The sequence below is a fragment of the Bos taurus genome, chromosome 2 (genome assembly GCF_002263795.3).
Source record: "Bos taurus isolate L1 Dominette 01449 registration number 42190680 breed Hereford chromosome 2, ARS-UCD2.0, whole genome shotgun sequence".
NCBI lineage: Eukaryota > Metazoa > Chordata > Mammalia > Artiodactyla > Bovidae > Bos > Bos taurus.
In genome coordinates, this window is record NC_037329.1 from 15,534,847 (window position 1) to 15,560,225 (window position 25,379).

The following is a 25,379-nucleotide window of genomic DNA, read 5'->3' on the forward strand; positions in this document are numbered from 1 at the left end:
TGAATGTTGAGCTTTAAGCCAATTTTTTCACTCTCCTCTTTCACTTTCATCAAGAGGCTTTTGAGTTCCTCTTCATTTTCTGCCATAAGGGTGGTGTCATCTGCATATCTGAGGTTATTGATATTTCTCCCAGAAATCTTGATTCCAGCTTGTGCTTCTTCCAGTCCAGCGTTTCTCATGATGTGCTCTGCATATAAGTTAAATAAGCAGGGTGACAATATACAGCCTTGACGTACTCCTTTTCCTATTTGGAACCAGGCTGTTGTTCCATGTCCAGTTCTAACTGTTGCTTCCTGACCTGCATACAGGTTTCTCAAGAGGCAGGTCAGGTGGTCTGGTATTCCCATCTCTTTCAGAATTTTCCACAGTTTATTGTGATCCACACAGTCAAAGGCTTTGGCATAGTCAAGAAAGCAGAAATAGATGTTTTTCTGGAACTCTCTTGCTTTTTCCATGATCCAGCGGATGTTGGCAATTTGATCTCTGGTTCCTCTGCCTTTTCTAAAACCAGCTTGAACAATCAGGAAGGACAACTTAAGTGTTTCCAGTTAGGTGGTTGTGGTGTCTTAGAACTCTGCTATTTGTTTGACTTACAGCTGAACCACAAAGAATCACACAAAGAATAACACTATATATTTTGTTTCCAAGAGACAGAAAGTATGTCTAAGTGGGAAAACATAGCTTAATTTTTAATCTGGAAGGAGTATGGCACACAGAATTTAAAGGTAGGTAAATATTTTAAATTTTTGAAGATTTTCTTTTCTTTAGTATGGATTTGCCTTGTAATCTTTTAAGTAAGCCACAATTAGATATACTCCCGTATATATTTTAGTGCTTGCCTTTGAAGTTCTCTTATACCATCTTAACTGAAACATTTCTGATGTATTTTCTTGGGAAAATAATGATCATGGAGTTTGAAATCAGAAAAAGTAGGTTTAGTCTCAGCTGAACTTGAAAAAATTGTTTATCTAAGTCAGTTTCCTGGAGCTAGCAATGTCTGTAAAGTGTTGAATAAGTCAGTTGAATGATAGTCACTATAAAAAAAAAGAGTAACTACTAATCTAGATGCTTTACTTACTGTAATTTATTTAATCTTCATAATTCTCAAGGAAAGGATTCTTTATTTCACTTTTCAGATGAAAAATAAAGGCAAGAAGAGGTACCTAACTAGACTCAGCTGACAAACACAGCAAGTATGGGAGCCACAGGTTATATCCAAACCTTTCTTATCTCAAAGACCACATTCTTGTCACTATTCCACCCCACCTACCTAAAGAATAGGACTGTATTTTGTAAATTGAAAATTTTATTAAATATTATTATTATTGAAAACAAGGATTAATTATTAGAATAATTATCTAATAGAGTTGATTAACCCTTTGCTTCATATTCTGAGTAGGATGTGATACACTAGGAATTTCTTGTTTCTACTTTCTATTCTGGTTGACAGGCTTCCCTGGTGAATCAGTGGTAAAGAACCCGCTTGCCAATGCTGCAGATGAGGTTGGGAAGATCCCTTGGAGAAGGAAATGGTACCCACTCCAGTATTCTTGCCTGAGATATCCCATGGGCAGAGAAGGCTGGTGGGCTACAGCTCATGCAGTCGCAAATAGAGTCAGAAACAACTTAGAAACTAAACAACAATGACAATATCCTGGTTGACACGTAGGTGAAAGCTCAGGAAGAAGTCTATAACAGATACTTCCTTTTCCTTCTGGGACCAGCTGGACTACAATTCCCAGCATCCAGTGCAGTTAGAGTGGGCCAGGTATTGCAGTTCCAGATGATGAACTGTGAGCAGAAGTAATATACGAAGCTTGCAGTATTGGTCCATAAACCTTTCCAATTTTCCTTTCTTCTCTCATCAACTGGTCCAATGCCAAGTATCCAGGGGCATAGCGGAGCCACTAGACAAGGGGGTCATGTCCTTAAGTAACTACATGAAGCAGAGCTCCCAACATCACCCAGACTCCGCCAATCCATACTGGCCTGTAATTTGAGCCATATACCTTTTGTTGTATTAAGCCACTGAGATTTCAGAGTAAGTCATAAAGCAGTCTACCTTGAATCATGCAAGATTGTACCGAAGAAATGGTTTATAAAATCATATCTGTGGCTGATTTAGCTCAGACATCTGTTTCAGTCACTCACACAGGGGTATATTACAAAGGAATAATGTAAACAACAATAACCATCCTATAAAGTGCTTACTGTGTGCTAAGCACTGTGTTAAAATCAAAGCACCAACATCAGCTTTACATGTATTTTTTAAATTACAAGTTCAGTCTTTGAGAAGAGGGGTTTGGGGGGAGACAATATACATGTATTTGTATGACTAAGTTCCTTTACTGATCAACTGAAACTATCACAACATTGTTTTTTAATCAGCTATACTCCAACATTGGAGAAGGCAATGGCACCCCACTCCAGTACTCTTGCCTGGAAAATCCCATGGACGGAGGAGCCTGGTAGGCTGCAGTCCATGGGGTCGCTGAGTCGGACACGACTGAGCGTCTTCACTTCACTTTTCACTTTCATGCATTGGAGAAGGAAATGGCAACGCACTCCAGTGTTCTTGCCTGGAGAATCCCAGAGACGGGGAAGCCTGGTGGGCTGCCGTCTATGGAGTTGCACAAAGTCGGACACGACTGAAGCAACTTAGCTATACTCCAACACAAAATAAAAAGTTTTTTCTTTTTATTTAAAAAAAGGAGATTCTAACTCAAATAACTTGCTCAAATGTTTCCTTCTGACTTTCAAGCTCATGCCTACATCATTGTACAGGAAGATTTTGTTATCTTGGATTCCTTGAAGAATCTAACCAGAATCTGCCATTATATGTTTATCTAGATATTCTGACAATATGTGTAGGTTCAATTTGGACCACCTCAGCCTCAAACATTTACTAACTTCTTTATATGTTTTCAAGTTTCCTGCTTGAAGCTATAAGAAGTGACCACTCATTCTCTTCAATTTATTGGCTTTCTTGACACAAAATATACAAAACAATAATAGCTAATCAGTTCAGTTCAGTCGCTCAGTCATGTCCGATTCTTTGTGGCCCCATGAATCGAAGCATGCCAGGCCTCCCTGTCCATCACCAGCTCCCGGAGTTTACCCAAACTCATGTCCATCGAGTTGGTGATGCCATCCAGCCATCTCATCCTCCGTCATCCACTTCTCCTCCTGCCCCCAATCCCTCCCAGTATCAGGGTCTTTTCCAATGAGTCAACTCTTCACATGAGGTGGCCAAAATATTGGAGTTTCAGCTTCAGCATCAATCCTTCCAAGGAACACCCATGACTGATCTCCTTTAGGATGGACTGGTTGGATCTTCTTGCAGTCCAAGGGACTCTCAAGAGTCTTCTCCAACACCACAGTTCAAAACCATCAATTCTTCGGTGCTCAGCCTTCTTCACAGTCCAACTCTCACATCCATACCAATAATGTATTTCAAAATTCTATTTTTTAAAATGGCTTTATTATAATACTTTGGTTGGTTTCGAAGAGTAATTCTGATACTTTTCAGGATTTCCTATTTGGTCATAAAAGAATGTCAAGCTAATGTTGACAAAAAAAGAACTACAACATATCCATTAGCTCAAGAATTTCCCTGGTAGTTAAGTGGTTAAGAATCGTCTGCCAATGCAGGGGACACATGTTCGATTCTTCTTCTGCAAAGACCCCACATGCCAAGGAGCAACTAAACCCACGCACCACAACTACTGAGCCAACACCCCTAGAGTCTGTGCTTCTCAAAAAGAAGCCACCACAATAAACCCACACACCACGATGAAGAGTAGCTCTCGTTCACTGCAACTAGAGAAAGCCTGCATGCAGCAACAAAGACTCAGTGCAGCAAAAAATAAACAAATGTCTGTTAGTTCTTAAGGTTCTAATTACTTTCCATACAGACTGTCTTAACAGTTGTCTATATCAAAGTTACTGGCTATTATCGGCTCACTTGCAGACCCTGCAGTTTATACGCTCTGAGATTTCATTGGCCAGAAAAAGCTGTATCATAAGGAAATTTGACATGTCTCTCTGCCTTCTTTGCTGCAATACTAATTCAAATAGTCAATAAAACAACGTCACCACTAATTCACAATGGACACTAGTGCTAGACCTTTGTCTATATGGTGAAAAAATAACTGTTTATCTCTAATTATTCCTTTCTTTTCTAAAGCCAACCCCAGCCACTTCTAAACCATCTTCTTCAACATATGTGGCAGCTTTGTGTGCCAGCATAAAATCAAAAGAGTAAGGGGGAGAGAATGAGAGTTAGGGAATATTTTGAGACTGCCATTGAAAAGGGTAATGAAAAAGCTGGAGGGATTGTAAAGGATGTTTCACCTGATTTAGGGCTCTCTATATATTGGTTTGTTCATAATGAAAAAGATTGTACAGTATTAACAAAATTCATACTTGCTCTTACACAGTTACCTAATTTTTTTTACTATAATCCTTTCTTTAGCTTATAATCCTTTATGATCAATGAAAAAATTATTTGTTATCTCAGACTCTTCTGTCTTAATTTTTCCATTCCATACATTTATTCTATTTCTTCAAAATGGATATTGGAAATAGAAATGGAATCCGAAATATAGTAAAAACCTGGATTGCCAAATCAATTAAACTAATGACTTCTAAATAACTTCTTCAAATCAACATTTTGCTTCTAAGAAAGCCATTCTCCAGTGGTAACTGTTAAGCAGTTTTCACCTATATGGTCTGCAAGGAGCATAGCTTCCATTTTTCCCCTATTGCAGGGGAGGCTGGTAGGAAAATCTCATTGTTTTTCTTTTCCAGTAATCCATCTACCCACTATGCTTTTCCTCCATAAGCTTCTCTGTCCACAGAGGAGAGCAAAATTGTCACACAAACACCACACAATGATTTTTAGCTTTTTGGTTAACTTTCCGAAGATTCTATGAAGAAATTCTAAAATGTCAAAGGGCAGGGGTTGCTTGGTGACTCAGTGGTTAAAAATCCACCTGCTAATGCAGGAGACATGGGTTTGATCCCCAGTCCGGGGAGATGCCATATGCCATGGAGCAAGTAAGCCCGTGCGCCAAAGCTACTGAGCCTGGGCTTTAAAGCCCATGTGCCAAAACTATTGAAGTGCATGCACCCTACACCTGGCACTGAGCAACAACAGAAGCCCGTGTACCGCAACTTAGAGAGCAGCTGCCACAACTAGAGAAAGCCTGTGCACCACAATACAGACCCAGTGCAACCAAAAGTGAATAAATAAACTCATCTGGAAAAAAAAAAAAAAGTTATAGAGCATCAACATTCTCTCTGCTTTATGCATATGTCATTTCCCTCAACTCATCCACTACGGAGATAGCAGGATAACCAATCTAAATTTGAAGCTTTAAAACTCTCCAATGATTCCTCCTTCCCCTGCAGAGTAATGCCTGCTCACATAGCTAACCATGCTCTTTCATAATCTAGCTGTTGCCTACCTAGCCAGTCTCCCAGCCTCACTGATTCAGTTCAGATCAGTTCAGTTGCTCATTCATGTCTGACTCTCTGCAACTCCATGGACTGCAGCACGCCAGCCCTCCCTGTCCATCACCAACTCCCAGAGTCCATCCAAACCCATGTCCATTGAGTCGGTGATGCCATCCAACCATCTCATCCTCTGTCGTCCCCTTCTCCTCCTGCCCTCAATCCCTCCCAGCATCAGTATCTTTTCCAATGAGTCAACTCTTCGCATGAGGTGGCCAAAGTATTGGAGTTTCAGCTTCAACATCAGTCCTTCCAATGAACACCCAGGACTGATCTCGTTTAGGATGGACTGGTTGGATCTCCTTGCAGTCCAAGGGACTCTCAAGAATCTTCTCCAACACCATAGTTCAAAAGCATCAATTCTTCGGTGCTCAGCTTTCTTTATAGTCCAACTCTCACATCCATACACGACTACTGGAAAAACCATAAGCTTGACTAGATGGACCTTTGTTGACAAAGCAATGTCTCTGCTTTTTAATATGCCTCACTGACTTTGCACAAACAACACACAGCTGACACACTGGGCACTTTGTCACTTCCAGGGTTTGGTTTATATGTCTTCTATTTTACACTATGCTTAACTCCACATAGTCATATAATCCAATGTCACTGCCCCAGGAATCCTTCCCTGAAATTGTATTCCCCCACCCTCACTCAGGTAAGACTACACGTTCTTTCTCCTGGATGTTATAATAACCTGGCATAACACCATCCCTGTTTTTGCCATGTTGCATTTTAAATTACCTGTGTATGGGTCTGTCTTCACCTTTACACTGTGACCTGGAGGCCAGAGACTTTATCAATTCTTTGAATTTTAAATTTGTCTTAGCAGATGGTCTAGCATGTAGCAGACATTCAGTAAATATTTCCTGGCTATTTTCCTGGAAAAAATTAAACGTATGTATTGAAAGTAAGGTCAGCTATTACATTGCTATTGAGGGCAGCCAGAAAGTGCTCTGTAAACTGTGACAGAATGATGTGCTGCAGCTATAAAGGAAGGTGTTATTATTATTACAGGTAACTGCCCTGAAAATACCTACTTATTTGATGACCTACTTTTAAGAGTAACAGGTTTGAAACTGCTTAAAAAAAGTAAGCTCAGCTAAACCATCCAAATTTAAGGTCTGATTCAGCTTTGCTGCTGTGCATCTCCGTGGATGCAACTTGCCTCAAATCTAGTCCTATAACTGCCCTTTTACCTGAGTATCTCGTTTAATCTGTGTGGGTTTTTTTTTATAATTGTACTTTTTATTTTTGTACCTTTACTCATTGTCTGTTTTTTTTCTTTTTTTAAGTTCTCAAATCATATTATATAGTTAGTAATAAGTAAAGTTAAAAAATTAAACTACAATGTATTTTTTAATTGTCTTTAAGTAACTGTAAATGCTATGAGGTTTAATAAACTATGGTTTAACTAAATTAAAATTATTTCAACATATGTGTATTTACACCTATTTTGATCATCAGCAGATTGAAAATCACTTTCATTCTATAACTTAGCTTTACTGACTATTGGGTTCAGATTGTTAGTCCATAGGGGTTTCAGATTTCTGCATTCTTAAAGCTGAGGGTTTTATCAACTTCCTTCCCTCAACCTCAAACTTGCATAGTTCTTTTGCTTTCAATTTTGCTATAATTAAGGTGTAAAGACAAATATACCTAAAAGTAGAACATTTTGAATGCTTATAATGTAGCTGAGTGAAATGTACTTGATTTGGAGATAGAAGTAAACATAAAGATGGTTGTTCTTATATTTTTAATATATTAGAGTAAAAACTCTTCACCACCCAAAAGTGCGAAATACAGGAGGTACATATATCATACTGCAATGCAAACAAAACAGGAATGAAGAAGAAAAATTGCTTTGTACGTATATATGTACATGTGTATATGCTATATGAAGAAAGAGAGATTGACAATAGTAACTTAAGGAAGAATGGCTTTGAATTACATTTTAATGTTGGTATGCTAGCAAATTCAAAAATTATAATTCTAAGTAAATCAGAGAAGACAGATATACGATATCACTTACATATGGAATCTAAAAAAAAATTATACAAATAAAGTTATTTAGGAAACAGAAACAGACTCACAGACATACAAAACGAACTTAGAGTTACCAAATGAGAAAGGGGAAGGGATAAATTGGGAAATTGGGAGTAACACATGCTGCTGCTGCTACTGCTAAGTCCCTTCAGTCGTGTCCGACTCTGTGTGACCCCATAGACGGCAGCCCACCAGGCCCTTCCGTCCCTGGGATTCTCCAGGCAAGAACACTGGAGTGGGTTGCCATTTCCTTCTCCAATGCATGAAAGTGAAAAGTGAAAGTGAAGTCGCTCAGTCGTGTCCGACTCTTCACGACCCCACAGACTGTAGCCTACCAGGCTCCTCCATCCATGGGATTTTCCAGGCAAGAGTACTGGAGTGGGGTGCCATTGCCTTCTCCGGGGAGTAACACATACTCACTACTATATATGAAAGAGGTAAACAGCAAGGACCTACTGTATAACAAATGGAACTATATTCAATAGTTTGCAATAATCTATATAAGGAAAGAATCTGAAAAAGAATATTTACATATATTCAGATATATTATATATACATATATTCATAACATATATATAAAATATATTGGAGTATTTATATATGTATGTATATATCTGAGTCACTTTACTTTATACCTAAAACTGACATAAAATTGTAAATCAACTATCCTTTAATAAGATTTTTTTAAATTAAAGACATCAATACCAAATTACATTTCCACAGTATAACTTAAATAATATGATGTATGGAAAGTAAATAGAACTACATCAAAGTACTAACAATATTTGAGTGGAAGAGATATAAATTTCTTTTTCTCTCTGCTTTTCTGTATTTTTCAGTTTTACAAACTAAAGATCTATTCAAGTGGAAAAAATAATTTTTGTTTAAAAGGAAAAGGCAAGGACATGATTTTTTCCTTTTCATAGCTCGCTAACAATTTGCAGCTATAATCTCTAATAATTTTCAGCTTTTAAAGTATTTTCACATTTAATATGTCATTTGAGCTTCACAAGAAAACAGATACCTACAAATAAGAATTAAACTTGGAAATTAAAGAACCTTCTCAAGATTGCTCAGCTATTAAGTGACAGAGACACTTTTTAAACAATTTTGTCCAACTTTCACATCCATACATGACTACTGGAAAAACCATAGCCTTGACTAGACGGACCTTTGTTGACAAAGTAATGTCTCTGCTTTTCAATATGCTATTTAGGTTGGTCATAACTTTCCTTCCAAGGAGTAAGCGTCTTTTAATTTCATGGCTGCAGTCACCATCTGCAGTGATTTTGGAGCCCAGAAAAATAAAGTCTGACACTGTTTCCACTGTTTCCTTATCTATTTCCCATGAAGTGATAGGACCAGATGCCATGATTTTCGTTTTCTGGATGTTGAGCTTTAAGCCAACTTTTTCACTCTCCTCTTTCACTTTCATCAAGAGGCTTTTTAGTTTCTCTTCACTTTCTGCCATAAGGGTGGTGTCATCTGCATATCTGAGGTTATTGATATTTCTCCCGGCAATCTTGATTCCAGCTTGTGCTTCTTCAGCCCAGCGTTTCTCATGATGTACTCTGCATGTAAGTTAAATAAGCAGGGTGACAATATACAGCCTTACTGAGACATAAACCAAGAACTGACCTTTAATAAGTGTGGACAACCTGCTCCCACTGAGTTCTAAGCCTTTTTGTTACAAAATGGCCTTTAATATTCTATGAGGTACCTAATTTCCCATCTCCATTTTACAGATGGGGAAATTGAAGTACAGGGAAGCTAAGTAAGTTGATCAAAGTCACAGAGGTAAGTGGCAGAGCCAGAATTGAAACCCACACTTTGTGACCCATTAACTCCAGACTCTAAAACCTACTCCACACTATTTCCAGTCTGACTCATAGAAGTCACCAATGAACAGACCTCCAGCTCCAGGTCTTCTTGACAGATCTAAATAATCAAAAATGAATCCATTTTCACTAATTTCAGCTTATTTGTATAGAGAAGAACCTTTGTATTCTAATACAAGTTAATCATCAAAGAAATGCTGCCTTTAAGCTTACACAAAATGGTCCCTCTCTGGGAACTCTGCCTCCCAGATAATGAACATTAAGTTAAAAAATATTTGTTTAAGCTCACAGGAAAGATCCTGACCAGGCCCACATGTGAATGACTACAGGATGGAAGAAATTAACACATCCTCTCTGAAGGCTGACCCAAACCAGGAAATGATTGACTTTATTCCCTCCTCTTTTAGTATGAAAGAAGCCCGAAGTCTAAGTTAGGCAAGATGGTTCTTAGAACATGAGTCTGCCATCTTCTTGGTCTGTGGACTTTCCAAGTAAAGTAACCATTCCTTGCCCCAGTAACTAATCTCTCAATTTATTGGCCTGTCGTGTGGTAAGCAGTGTGAGCTTGGACTTGGAAACAAACTAACATCTTGAAAAAATCATTTTTTTTTTTACAATATTTTTCGTTTCTTTTTAAGAGGTGGTGGGAAATCAAAGGATTAAATAGCAAAGTTTAGCAGTGATTTAGTAACCTATTAGTTTTTTAAATGACTACTTTATTGAAGAAAAAATGCTTTTATTACATGAAAATACAAATTATCTGGATATGTTAATCGTGAGCTAGATTTGATAGCAGATTAAACAATAATAAACAATTACCCAATCTTGAGGCCACAATATAGGAACATCTTCAACCCTTCCCAGTTATCTATAAATCTAACATCATAGTTTTGGTTTTCCTCCTGCATATTGCTGTAGGTATAACCATTTAAATGGGGAAGGAGAGAAACATGTATATACATATATACACACACATATACATATATAAAACAAATATATACTGACAAAAAACAGGCTTATAGGAGTCTTGTCTTCTCACACTAAACCCAGAGGTAGAGCAGTTTTACCTTGGGCTTTGAGCTTCCCTTGTGGCTCAGATGGTAAAGAATCTGCCTGCAATGTGGGAGACCCAGGTTTGATGCCTGGGTCAGGAAAATCCCTTGGAGAAGGACATGGCAACCCACTCCAGTATCCTTGCCTGGAAAATCCCATGCATGGAGGAGCCTGGTGGGCTACATACAATCCATGGAGTCGCAAAGAGTCAGACACGACAGAGCAACTGCAATTTCACTTTTTCACTTTACTAGACTTTATTGACAATAGATTTTCTGACTCATGAGATACCCACTGAGTCAAAAAAAAAAAAAAAACAAACACTTTTTAATCTTTGAGCTCTATAAAACTAGATTTGAATGTACCATTTAATCATTCCAGGCTATATGCCTGTTTCCTATGTCTCTAGACCAAGGGAATTTAAAGGTTATCTCTTGCAATCATTTGAACATAGTACACTCAATCATAACAAGCACAAAAACAGTGAAACGAGACCCTAAGGCAGATGCTGAGTCTCCAGTTTACTTCCTTTAGGCTTTCTACATGGAATTTACTGAATCAATTATTAAATATCAGTGTCACTCATTGAGTTAGATAATCCACTAGCTTTACAGTTCTACTCTTCCCTATTCACTTCCTTTGTCTGGACTGATTTTCACAGATAGAGACACAAGATAAACAGCATGGCTAGATCTTAAACTCTTTACCTTGAGGCATTTTCTTTGCTGTTCTTTTTTTTTTTTTTTAATCCTTGCAAATTTAGACACGTAGAAAACTATTATTTGCCTCATAATGGCCTCTTCAGTGTGTTTCACAGTCTTTTGTGGAGAATAATGACATAATGATAGTGTTCTCAGACCCATATTTTCTACTTGATAAACTAGCAATTATATGATTAAAGGATTTTTACAAACTCACATTAAGTATATGATACTCTAGAAACCAGTCCATCATGTAATTATACAGTCAGGAGAGAAATAATTTACATAACTAAAAGCTGTCAAATGGTACGCATGACCAGTGTGTGGTTTTTTAATGGATAAATATTTAAGAAATATCAATTCTATAAATAATATACTTTCAGTTAGGATCATAAATTCTGAATTTTATCAACTGTGTTTAAACTTTTATTTTTTTGTCCCTACTGAGAGAAAACTATGCTAAACTTTGCTGAAAACCTGAGCTGGATACATTAGGACCAACTAAGAAAAACCTTGTTGTTCAGTCACGAAGTCCTGTCCAGCTCTTTTGCAATCCATGGACTGTAGCCTGCCAGGTTCTCTGTCCATGGGATTTCACAGGCAAGAATATTGGAGTGGGTTGCCCTTCCCTTCTCCAGGGGATCTTTCCAGTCCAGGGATCAAACCCATATATCCTGCAGGCAGCAGCTTCTTTACCACTGAGCTATCAGAGAAGCTCAAGAAAAATGTCATCTGTCTCCAAAAATATATATATTTATAGAACAGAGAAAGGCAGGCAATGCCTAGGTATTTAAACTCCGTGATAAACACCAATTTGACCAAGATTTTTCGTAGCTATCTCTGAAATGCAAATTGACTAGATACTTGTGACTCTCTTTAAATGTCAGGTCATTATACTAACACCTTGAGTTGGAGAACATATATTCATAGACATTACTTTCTTTTGAAAAACAGGAAGGACATTTAACAGGATGCTCATGAGCTTCAAACAGCATGTACTGAGAAGACCCATCCTCAAAACGTAAATAGAATTACATCTAACTCTTTTCACATTTTTTCCTCAATTTCTGGACAAACCAGTTACCATGCTTTTCCTCAGTTTCTTAAGAAAAACTGAAAATAAGTTGCAGAAGTATATCCTGAGAACCCACCCATCAAAGGGATAATTTTATACATACAATTACATGGGTGAGTATTGCCTAAAAAGAAAGATTAAGATATTAAATAAAAATAATCAAAATGCCAAACCATGTACACATTTTTTTAAGAAAGACAAATAATATATATTTATATTGAGTTACAGCTATTAACAAGTATTTCTGTAAATATAAACAGGAAATCTATGGCAGGGTTACCCTGTTTATTGCTGGGTGGAGAAGGATGTATATAAATTAAGCATGTGAGCAGGGAAGCAAGGAAGACTTTTCATGTATTTGCACACTTTCTGCTTTTTGAGTCATTTGGTGTACTATCTACTTAATAGTTATGTCAATTTAAAAAAGAAGAAAGGAGTCTTGATCCTTGTATGGAGTAGATAAGAGAGAATGAGCTAGACCCAGTGTATCCTTAGCTGTGATGACAAATGAGCTTTAAGAGAAAAGACGTGCCAAAGTTAGATGATTCATTACTGGCTTATTCCACCACCATTACCACCTCACTGACACTGGCTTCTAACTTAAAAGACGTTGAAAAACACACCATACTTTATGTTATAACGATAGCAACAGGACATTTGGTTATCCATGCCGTTATCAGCATAATCATAAATAGTCTTGACAATTCCTGAAAGAGATAAGGACACTAGCCAGGGCCAATCACCAATTGCTATCACCCTATATAAAGCTTAACCTTGAGTCTCAATGTGGGATACCCATTCTCAAAAGCCCTGCCGTTTAAAGCACTACCTAGGGTTGAGAATAAAAACAGACAGCTAATGAAGTCCATGAATACCATCACAACCTTGCTAACATGATCAACTTTTCTGCAGTAATCTGGTAATTCCAGACCTACACTTTCTGCACCATTCACCTTGTGACTGGATACCATTGACTCTGGTTAGGAGCAAGATAAAAAAACTGTTAATTTGTTAGACCTTGTGTAAAGGATAGAAATGATGGAGGTACTTGGCAGGAAGCTTCACAGAATTATCACTTGCAGAATCTGATGACTCTGGCAGTCAGGTAGGGCAGGGGTCATTAGCCATGTTTTCCATCATTTAGTGTTACTGCTTCAAAGCTAGTAGGTGGCAGGACCAGGACTCTGTCCAAGGTCTTTCTGAGTTCATAGTCACTGCTATTATATACTCTGTGTCTTCTGAGTGTCAGGGTTTTCGTCTTCCCTAAAGAGCAAATGCTTTCCACAGTTGTGGAAAGTGAGACATGTAAATATTTAATAAAGTTTACTGCTATTCTGAGGGAGAAATCCAACAGCGTGATGTTATCTAGGTCTTAACTGAAATTTCTCTATGAAGGTAAAAAACTGCTAAAAAGGAACTGCTGTATTTTGCAAAATGAAACAAATACTGATTGCAACATTTGAGCTTTTGACTCAGACCCTCAGAACACTGTGTGCTGTAATTTTGATGTTAGATAACCAACTGTAACTACTGATACAACCCTAGGCTGACCTTCTTGGTTAATATCTAGGAATGTGTTAATGAAAAAATAGTGAGTTAAATGTTTATCTTACTTCTGTCCACTCATATAATTCACATCTTCCTAGCCACAATGAGAGGCAATGTGATAGCAAGTTGATATAAATTGAAGGGAAAGTTTTAGTTGCTCAGTCATGTCTGACTCTTTGTGACCCCATGGACTATATAGCTCACCAGGCTCCTCTGTCCATGGAATTCTCTAGGCAAGAATACTGGATTGGATTGCCATTCCCTTCTCCAGGGGATCTTCCCAACCCAGGGATGGAATCCAAGTCTTCCACATTGCAGGCAGATTCTTAACCGCCTAAGCCACCAGGGAAGCAAGTCTGTATAACGTACTATGAAAGAGAGTCAAAACTTGATAGGAAATCTAACTCATACTCTACTTTGGGCTATTCAATTAAAAAAAAAAAAAATTCTTCAAAATTTGTTATTTTCATTCCTACTACATTCTGGTAGTGCTGGTAGAATGTCAACTAGCTCTCAGACCTTCAAAGTTAAAAAAGGGGAGGTCTGGAGGTCAGGCAGGCTACCTTGCTGTCACTCATTTCCTGTGCTAATGCTACATGAAGGAAGTTTTAATGGTTTGGTGTAAACAGAGCAAGATTAAAAAGAAAGCTTCTAGAAAATAGATTTTCATAAAATAAAAAAGGCAATAATTATTGCATGAAAAGCTCCATCATTTGTGCCTTAATATTATAACCTATCATAAAAATGCCACTTTAATTGCTTTAACATCTCTTTAAATGTTTTGTACTTATTGTTATTCCCAGCAGCTAACAATAAGAAAATAGCAACATTAAGCTCAGTTTGAGACCATTTTTACTAGAAATCATGATACTAATGAGCTGTGAAGAAAATGTTGCTAATCATACTTCCTCTGCAGTCTTGTAAAATAATCACTAACGCTTAAATATAAAGTATACACAAAGTAAATATATACGCATTCATGTGTATGTTTAGCTTGACAGGTAAACGTCTTAATTCAAAAAAAAGATATCCGAAACTTTAGTTTCTCTCTTTTCCATACAACAAATCATGTTTAATGAATTTCACAGTAGAGATTAAACAAAGGAGAACACATGGCAATAAAATATTTCAGCAGACATTGAATAGCATTCAGACATTGTCTGTGGATATGTATCCCAGAAGCAGATTATCCTGTGCTGTTGGGGTAACTAAGAGCCACTCTGATGACAAAGCCCATGTAACTGGTCTTGGGGTCAGAAGATCTGGAGCCTACCCCTGACCGAGCCATCAACTGTAGGTTGGAGAGCTCATTCTCACCTTTGTATCTTTAAAAAGGAGATCTTAATTTCTGTCTTATGGGATATTTGAGAGAATTAAATTTAGGGTGTAACATGGATAGACCTAGAGATTGTCATCCTAAGTGAAGTTAAGTCAGACAGAAAGACAAATATCATATATTGCTTGTATGTGTCATCTAAAGGGGCTTCCCTAGTGGCTCAGTTGGTAAAGGGTCTATCGGCAATGAATCTAAAAAAAAGGTGGGGGGGGGGAGTACAAATAAATGTATCTACAAAACAGAAATAGAATTTCAGATGTAAAAAACAAACATGGTTATCAGGGGGAGGAATAAACTGAAAGACTGGGATTGAAATATACACACTACTGTATATAAAATACGTAGGTAACTAATAAGGATGTCACTTCATGGCAAATAGATGGAGAAACAGTGGAAACAGTGGCTGACTTTATTTTTCTGGGCTCCAAAGTCACTGAAGATGGTGATTGCAGCCATGAAATTAAAAGATGCTTACTCCTTGGAAGGAAAGTTATGACCAACCTAGATAGCACATTGAAAAGCAGAGATACTACTTTGTCAACAAAGGTCCGTCTGTCAAGGCTATGGTTTTTCCAGTGGTCATGTACGGATGTAAGAGTCGGACTATAAAGAAAGCTGAGCACCGAAGAACTGATGCTTTTGAACTGTGGTGTTGGAGAAGACTCTTGAGAGTCCCTTGGACTGCAAGGAGATCCAACCAGTCCATCCTAAAGGAGATCAGTCCTGGGTGTTCATTGGAAGGACTGATGCTAAAGCTGAAACTCCAATACTTTGGCCACCTCATGCAAAGAGTTGACTCATTGGAAAAGATCCTGATGCTTGCTGGGAGGGATTGAGGGTAGGAGGAGAAGGGGACGATAGAGGATGAGATGGCTGGATGGCATCACCGACTCAATGGACATGGGTTTAGGTGGACTCTGGGAGTTGGGATGGACAGGGAGGCCTGGTGTGCTGTGCTTCATCGGGTTGCAAAGAGTCAGACACAACTGAGCAACTGAACTGAACTGAATAAGGACCTCTTGTATATATAGCACAGGAAACTCTACTCAATACTCTGTAATGGCCTATATGAGAAAAGAATCTAGAAAAGAGTGGATATATGTGTAACTGATTCAATTTGCTGTACTCCTAACACTAAGAGTTGGACTCTGAAGAAAGCTGAGAGCCGAAGAATTGCTGTTTTTGAAATGTGGTGTTGGAGAAGACTCTTGAGAGTCCCTTGCAAAGAATCGGACACGACTGAGCGACTGAACTGAACTGAACTAACACTAAGACAACGTTGTAAATCAACTATACTCCAATAAAAATTCCTTTAAAAAATTAGCAGGTAAACAACAGTACCTAAGAAACTATAAAATGATATACAAATGGAAAGTATCATGTTATCATTATTAATACCTGAACTCAGTCATCAACAGCATTAAAATTCTAGTATATGGATTCAAACTATCCCCCAAATTTTGTAAGTGAGTATACGGAGGAAAATAGATAATCATTTTATTATTTACATTTTGAAAATATAAGACAGATTATACTTGTACTGGAGGGAAAGCAGAAAATCTGCACTTATCCTCAAAAGTAAATGTTTATCTCCTGCTCCTACTTATTTGGTAAAGTACAGAATGTTCATCTTCTATTTGATAAACAAAACATAAAGATGTTAGTAATGTTATTTTAAATAAGGCAGTAGAAGAGCTGGGTTCTAGAATCCTACAAAGTTCTGAGATTCACCTAATAATTCTACAATCTCAGGTTAAATTAACACATTTCAGTTTCTTCGCTTACAAAAAGCAGACAGTGGAAATAACCTCAGAAGACTTGTGGAGAGAAATGAGTTGTCACAGGTTTAGAACTTATCATACCGTCTGACACATAGTAAGAATGCAATACGTGCTTGCTGTTCAATATGACTATGTCTGTCCTTAAATGAGCATCTCAGACGTGACATCTAAGTGATCCTTGCTTTCAAATGCAGCTGGTGAACTTGGCAACCAAAACCATCTCACCAAAAATAGCTCTAATACACTTTCACAATTTACTGGACATATTTTCTGTCTTAATCACAGCAGGGAGCTTGCTGCTGGTCCAGTGTTTAAGACTCTGCTCCTGTGCTGCAGGGGACATGGGAACTAAGAGTCTGACTGCTGCGTGGCCAAAACAAAACAAAACCTGGTAAAGCTTTATGCCAAATTCTTGCCATAAATGAAAGAAAGAAGTATTTATAGAACCCCTATCATATCCCAGGCACTGTATTTGGTGGTGGGATACAAGGTCAAGCAAAAAAGAGATGCACTCTCTACTTTCATGTTTTAAAGAAGGTAAACGTTGATCAAAATTATTACACACAATGAATATAAAATTGCCAACTGTAAAAAGTGGCATAAAGGAGGAAAACCCAGTTCTTATGGGAGTATAATACTAAAAAGAAATGAACAAATGTGCTGGTGAAGGAAATGTTCCCTAAGGAAAGGATAATTGGGTTGATATCAGAAGAATGAGTGGCATTAGGATAAAAAAGTGTGAGCTGCTGTGCTTCAAGTACAAGGATCTATGTGTTGGTGGGAGGGAACTTGGCCTCTTTGAGGGCATGAAGGAAGGTAAGTGAGATGGGAGCTCAGAGAAGGAGAAGCAGGGAGTGAATGAGGGGGGCTGTATGCCGTGATAAGAGTCTGTTTTCTTATCCTAAGAACAAAGGAAATCCATTGAAGAATGTTAAGCCTGGTATGTGATTGGTTTTGAGGAGAGGAAGGGGTTGACATGATGCAATGTGAATTCTATGTGCAAAGAACAGTTTAGAGAGGATCAGAGTACCTATGAAGAACCCAGTTAGGAGACTGTTGCCAGGGTTCCAAAAAGATAATGTGGAAGCATAGATTAGGGCAGCTGAGCTAGAAATGTCTGCAAGTGATATACAGAGGAAGAGTTTCGTTTTCCATAAAACATACATCCTTTTCTTTCTCTGTCTGGACACATTTTTTTCATGTAAAAACATCTTCCTTTTGGAATATTCTAGGGAATACAAGTAAAGGTTAATGGTAGGTAAAGGGTTTTCACACACTTGAATTCAATGAGGGATCAAAATGCCAATTTCTAAATAATTCACCCTTTGGGTGAAAGCCCTTGTCCCGTTTTACTATAAAACATGCAATACCAAAAATGAACAAAAAGGAAATAATTTCCATTGAAGCACGTTTTTATTACAAAAATGCCATAGGTAAACAATCATTTATTAAAAATTGGATCAAAGAGCAGTAACACCTTTCAAGTTGAAAAAAAGGCAAACAGATCCAGGAAAGAAAGAAAGTCACAGGAAACAGCTCTGATAGCAATTATAAAATTACCAGTGGCATTGTTTTTGGAATTTGCCAGAAGACTCACTGCTACCTTAGGAAGAGTATCTCCCATATTTTGGCCACTAAGCAAAGATACTTTGTGCGTAAAAGTGAATGTGCAATAACCAAGGCATCTTCCCAGTATCACATAGCAACGGAATGAATGCAAACACACACACACGACCACATACAAACACATTGAAATGTACTAAGCTCATACATTTTGAAGGATTAAGCAGAAAAGCAAGAAGAGCAGTACAGTACATATCTTCACTTTGCAAAAAACACAAGCAAAAAAAAAAATCTACTACAATTTTCTGTAAGATGAATTGTCTCTCTCAACTAAAATAAAAAAAATTGAAATCATTGGCTGACTAGTTCTCCCAGAGCAGAAGTGAGACATTAATTTAGATGACTGTACACAGAGAAAAGCTATTGCACTGCAGGGATTTCCAATTACATAATGCAGACTCAGAACTCTGTCTTGGTGTCACTTGGCTGCCAGCGTCCACGGATGAGCTGTGTAACACTCCTCTGTCACGTAGCTCATGTGAGAAAAGAATTCTGCTGTTCCAAGAAATGGCACTCATCTTGGAGACCTTCCCAGTTACTCAAAAGAGCATAATTTCCACATTATCCCCAGGCATACTGTCTCGGATGATGAGTCTATGATAGCTTTATGTGTAAATTATACAGACAGTTCTACTAATGAAAGGCGAGCAGACTGCTTTTTGGTAGTGGCAGTGCAGAAAAACAAAATCAATTTGTTTTTCAATTTAAAAAAATGACACTTGAGCTATCTAATAATCAAAAGAGACTGTGAGGGTTAGATGGCAGATAAGGTAATTGCACTCCGATTCGAACAGGTCAGAACTGGTTTTGTCAAGCAAAGTCTAGCGTGCAGACTTACCAACCACCTCATAACATGCCTGTTTCATTACTTTAGTTTTAAGTCCTTGATACTTTTAGTATGCTACTTATCTCAGTTTTTCATCAGGGACCCCACTCTTGATTCTGGTTTAATTTTTCCTAGCTATGAAAGCATACTACAGAGGAGAGACTAGAAGGAAAGACGAATATTTTCATGTTTTTGTCTATTTGGTGACAAAATTCCATATGTACTGCATGGTGTGCACCAGATGTAGGAGATAAACTGAAAAGCAAGACAGTTTTCTTGCCTTCTAGAAGTTCACAATTCTCTTACTGAGATATTCAAGACATGAAAACGTTTGTATATGAATTATCAGTATTATTTGAAATATTTTTTTTTATTTCATTGTCGTTCAGTCACTAAGGCGTATTCAACTCTGTGACCCCGTGGACTGCTGCACACCAGGCTCCCCTGTCCTTCACAATCTCCCAGCGTTTGCACAAATTCATGTCCATTGAATTGGTGATGCTAGCCAACCATCTCATCCTCTGCTGCCCTCTTGTTTTGCCTTCAAGCTTTCCTAGCATCAGGTCTTTTCCAATGAGTCAGTTTTTCCCATCAGGTGGCTAAAGTATTGGAGCTTCAGCCATCAGCCCTTCCAATGTGTATTCACAGTTGATTTCCTTTAGGACTGACTGCCTTGATCTCCTTGCAGTCCAAGAGACTCTCAAGAGTCTTCTCCAGCACCACAGATCAAAAACATCAAGTTTTCTCATGCTCTCACCACTAAGCTACATCCCTCTGCCTTTATTTCATTAAGTTCAATCATTTTTACACCAAATAAAAATGAGACTAGAAAATTGGGATAAGCATAATGTCTAATCTAATATTTCATGAACATTACTATACATACAAGTTTTGCATATATCAAAACCTAATGACAACCTAGACATTAGATTATGAAAGTCTTCATTTTAGAAAAGAAAACACTGAGGTTTACACAAGTTATATCACAAACCTCATGTGTAGCTTGAATTTAAACCACTATAGTGCAATCTGATTCCATGGTGCTCTCTCTTATTTATTTCTCTACACTCTTTCATTTTTAATATTTACTATAACCTGAACAGGGCATCTAAGTTTTTATTTGTTTAATTTTATTGCTTGATTTGGAAACTTTTTAAGAATTCATTCTCCTTTCATCTTATCTTGAGGATCTTGGTGAGGAAAATAAACAGTTTTCCATTATAGCTAAATACATAACAATGTTGCTCTCTCAAACTATTGACCTATTCTATTCATGCTAAAATTTATTTACTGAGCCTCTGTAATATGCCAGGGGCTTCCATGGTAGCTCAGCTGGTAAAGAATCCGACTGCAATGCAGGAGACCCCAGTTCAATTCCTGAGTCAGGAAGATCCTCTGGAGAAGGGATAGGCTACCCACTCCAGTGTTCTTGGGCTTTCCTGGTGGCTCAGCTGGTAAAGAATCTGCCTGCAATGAGGGAGACCTAGATTCGATCCCTGGGTTGGGAAGATCCCCTGGAGAAGGGAATGGCCATCCACTCCAGTATTCTGGCCTGGAGAATTCCATGGACTATATTATAGTCCATGGGGTCACAAAGAGTCCAACACGACTGGGCAAATTTCACTTTCACTTTCTGTAATATGTCAAGCACTGCATTAAGTGCTTTATGAGTAAAGATGTGATCCTTGACCTATAGTGACAGGCAAATCAGAATTAAAACACCAGCAAAAGTCTAGCAAGAGATATTTCTCCCAACAATCTTGATTTCAGCTTGTGCTTCATCCACCCAGCATTTCGCATGATGTACTCTGCATAGAAGTTAACTAAGCAGGGTGACAATATGTAACCTTGAGGTACTCTTTTCCCAATTTTGAACCAGTCTATTGTTTTATGTTCTGTTCTAACTATTATTTCTTGACCTACATACAGGTTTCTCAGGAGGCAGGTAAGGTGGTCTGCTATTCTCATTTCTTGAAGAATTTTCCAGTTTGTTGTGATCCACACAAAGGCTTTGGCCTAGTCAATAAAGCAGAAATAGATGTTTTTCTGGAACTCTCTTGCTTTTTCCATGATCCAACAGATGTTGGCAATTTGATCTCTGGTTCCTTTGTCTTTTCTAAATCCAGCCTGTACATCTGGAAGTTCTTGGTTCACATACTGTTTGTTGAAGGCTCGCTTGGAGGATTTTGAGCATGACCTTGCTAGCATGTAAAATAAGTGCAATTGTATGGTAGTTTGAGCATTCTTTGGCATTGCCCTTCTTTAGGATTGGAATGAAAACTGACCTTTTCCAGTCCTGTGGTCACTGCTGAGTTTTCCAAATTTGCTGACATATTGAGTGCAGCACTTTCAAAGCGTCATCTTTTAGGATTTCAAATAGCTCAGCTGGAATCTCATCACCCCCACTAGCTCTTCTCACAGTGATGCTTCCTAAGGCCCCCTTGACTTCACACTCCAGGATATCTGGCTTTAGATGAGTGATCATGCCATTGTGGTTATCTGAGTCATTAAAATCTTTTTTGTATAGTTCTTCTGTGTTTTTTTGCCACCTCTTCCTAATATCTTCTGCTTCTGTTAGGTCCATACCATTTCTGTTCCTCATTGTGCCCATCTTTGCATGAAATGGTCCCTTGGTATCTTTAATTTTCTTGAAGAGATCTCTAGTCTTTCCCATTCTGTTGTTCTCCTCTATTTCTTTGCATTGATCACTTAGGAAGGCTTTCTTATCGCTCTTTGCTATTTTTGAAAGTCTGCATTCAGATGGGTGTCTCTTTCCTTTTCTCCTCTGCCTTTCACTTCTCTTCTTTTCTCAGCTATTTGTAAATCCTCCTCAGACAACTATTTTGCATATATGCAAATGACATGACCTTTATGACAGAAAGTGACGAGGAACTAAAGAGCCTCTCAATGAGGGTGAAACAGGAGCATGAAAAAGATGGCTTAAAACTCAACATTCAAAAACGAAGATTATGGCATCTAATCTCATCACTTCATGGCAAGTAGATGGGAAAACAATGGAAAGAGTGATAGACTTTATTTTCTTGGGTCCTAGAATCGCTAGGAAATGGCAACCCACTCCAGTGTTCTTGCCTGGAGAATCCCAGGGACAGGGGAGCCTGGTGGGCTGCTGTCTCTGGGGTCTCACAGAGTCGGACATGACTGAAGTGACTTAGCAGCAGAATCGCTGCAGATGTTGACTGCAGCCATGAAATTAAAAGATGCTTGCTCTTTGGAAGAAAAACTATGACAAACCTAGACAGCATTTTAAAAAGCAGAGACATTACTTTGCTGACAAAGGTCCATCTAGTCACAGCTTTGGTTTTTCCCAAACCAAAGGTAGTCATGTATGGACATTAGAGTTGGACCATAAAGAAGGCTGAGCACCAAAGAATTGATGCTTTTGAACTGTGGTGTTGGAGAAGACCCTTGAGAGTCCCTGGGACTGCAGAAAAATCAAACCAGTCAATCCTTAAGGAAATCAACCCTGAATTTTCATTGGAAGGACTGATGCTGAAGCTAAAGCTCCAGTACTCTGGCCACCTGATGTGAAGAGTCGACTCATTGGAAAAGACTGATGCTGGGAGGGATTGAATGGGGATGACAAAAGAATGAGATGCTTGGTTGGCAGTACTGAATCAATGAACATGAGTTTAGCAAACTCCAGGAGATGGTGAAGGACAGGGAAGCCTGGCATCCTACAGTCCATGAAGTCGCAGAGTCAGACAGCACTGAGAGACTGAGCAACTGATGTCTATTTTTAGCACAGAGGCCAAAACGATGCTTTAAAATTTGTCAGGTCATATCAGTAACCCGGTGAAGACTTTCCAAGAGACTCATTTCAAAGAGTAAAAGGCAAAGTATTTACAATGCTATATAAATCCTACACAATGTATTTTTCTGTACTTTTTTCCTTTTACTTCACCTTACAGTACTTTCCTTTCCTTTACTCCATTCTATACTGTCTGACCTCCTTGCTCTGTTTAGAGTATTTCAGGCACACTCCCACCATGCAGCACTTGCTGTCCTAACTAGAAAGCTCTCACCCCACCCCCCTAAACCTACATGGATCTCTCCTTTACCTCTTTCATGCCTTAGCAGAGGTCATCTTTTCAGCAAGGCCTTCCCTGATACCCTATTCACGATCTCAGTTCTTCCCATCCCAAACCACCCTTGACTCTCTAATTTCCCTTTCCTGCTGTATTTTTCTTCAAAGTGCATAACACTGTCTAACGAACTGTATAATTAACTTGTTTTGTTTAATGTTTAACTCCCTGCTAGAATATAAACTCCTCAAGCACATATTTTCTTTTTTTTTTATTTTATTTTTAAACTTTACAATATTGTATTAGTTTTGCCAAATATCAAAATGAATCCACCACTGGTATACATGTATTCCCCCTCCTGAACCCTCCTCCCTCCTCCCTCCCCATACCATCCCTCTGGGTCGTCCCAGTGCACCAGCCCCAAGCATCCAGTATCGTGCATCGAACCTGGACTGGCGACTCGTTTCATACATGATATTATACATGTTTCAATGCCATTCTCCCAAATCTTCCCACCCTCTCCCTCTCCCACAGAGTCCGTAAGACTGATCTATACATCAGTGTCTCTTTTGCTGTCTCATACAAAGGGTTATTGTTACCATCTTTCTAAGTTCCATATATATGCGTTAGTATACTGTATTGGTGTTTTTCTTTCTGGCTTACTTCACTCTGTATAATAGGCTCCAGTTTCATCCACCTCATTAGAACTGATTCAAATGAATTCTTTTTAATGGCTGAGTAATACTCCATCGTGTATATGTACCACAGCTTTCTTATCCATTCATCTGCTGAAGGACATCTAGGTTGCTTCCATGTCCTGGCTATTATAAACAGTGCTGCAATGAACATTGGGGTACACGTGTCTCTTTCCCTTCTGGTTTCCTCAGTGTGTATGCCCAGCAGTGGGATTGCTGGGTCATAAGGCAGTACTATTTCCAGTTTTTTAAGGAATCTCCACATGTTCTCCATAGTGGCTGTACTAGTTTGCATTCCCACCAACAGTGTAAGAGGGTTCCCTTTTCTCCACACCCTCTCCAGCATTTATTGCTTGTAGACTTTTGGATCGCAGCCATTCTGACTGGTGTGAAATGGTACCTCATAGTGGTTTTGATTTGCATTTCTCTGATAATGAGTGATTTTGAGCATCTTTTCATGTGTTTGTTAGCCTTCTGTATGTCTTCTTTGGAGAAATGTCTATTTAGTTCTTTAGCCCTTTTTTGATTGGGTCATTTATTTTTCTGAAATTGAGCTGTAGGAGTTGCTTGTATATTTTTGAGATTAGTTGTTTGTCAGTTGCTTCATTTGCTATTATTTTCTCCCATTCTGAAGGCTGCCTTTTCACCTTGCTAATAGTTTCCTTTGTTGTGAGAAGCTTTTAAGTTTAATTAGGCCCCATTTGTTTATTTTTGCTTTTATTTCCAATATTCTGGGAGGTGGGTCATAGAGGATCCTGCTGTGATGTATGTCGGAGAGTGTTTTGCCTATGTTCTCCTCTAGGAGTTTTATAGTTTCTGGTCTTACATTTAGATCTTTAATCCATTTTGAGTTTATTTTTGTGTATGGTGTTAGAAAGTGTTCTAGTTTCATTCTTATACACGTGGTTGACCAGTTTTCCCAGCACCACTTGTTAAAGAGATTGTCTTTAATCCACTGTATATTCTTGCCTCCTTTTTCAAAGATAAGGTGTCCATAGGTGCATGGATTTATCTCTGGGATTTCTATTTTGTTCCATTGATCTATATTTCTGTCTTTGTGCCAGTACCATACTGTCTTGATAACTGTGGCTTTGTAGTAGAGCCTGAAGTCAGGTAGGTTGATTCCTCCAGTTCCATTCTTCTTTCTCAAGATAGCTTTGGCTATTTGAGTTTTTTTTTGTATTTCCATACAAATTATGAAATTATTTGTTCTAGCTCTGTGAAGAATACCGTTAGTAGCTTGATAGGGATTGCATTGAATCTATAAATTGCTTTGGGTAGTATATTCATTTTCACTATA

General features: G+C 38.3%; 1 long non-coding RNA gene across 2 annotated transcripts; it reads left to right on the forward strand.

Annotated features, from left to right (window-relative positions):
• The first annotated feature begins 563 nt into the window (after nucleotides 1-563).
• Nucleotides 564-25,047, forward strand: LOC101905824 (uncharacterized). 2 transcript variants are annotated; one of them, XR_009491508.1, is made up of 4 exons: nucleotides 564-725; nucleotides 1,137-1,208; nucleotides 9,306-9,357; nucleotides 12,107-25,047. It is a non-coding gene; the product is annotated as an uncharacterized lncRNA (long non-coding RNA). The 2 variants fall into 2 exon arrangements; XR_009491509.1 differs by lacking the exon at nucleotides 1,137-1,208.
• Nucleotides 25,048-25,379: the final 332 nt, after the last annotated feature.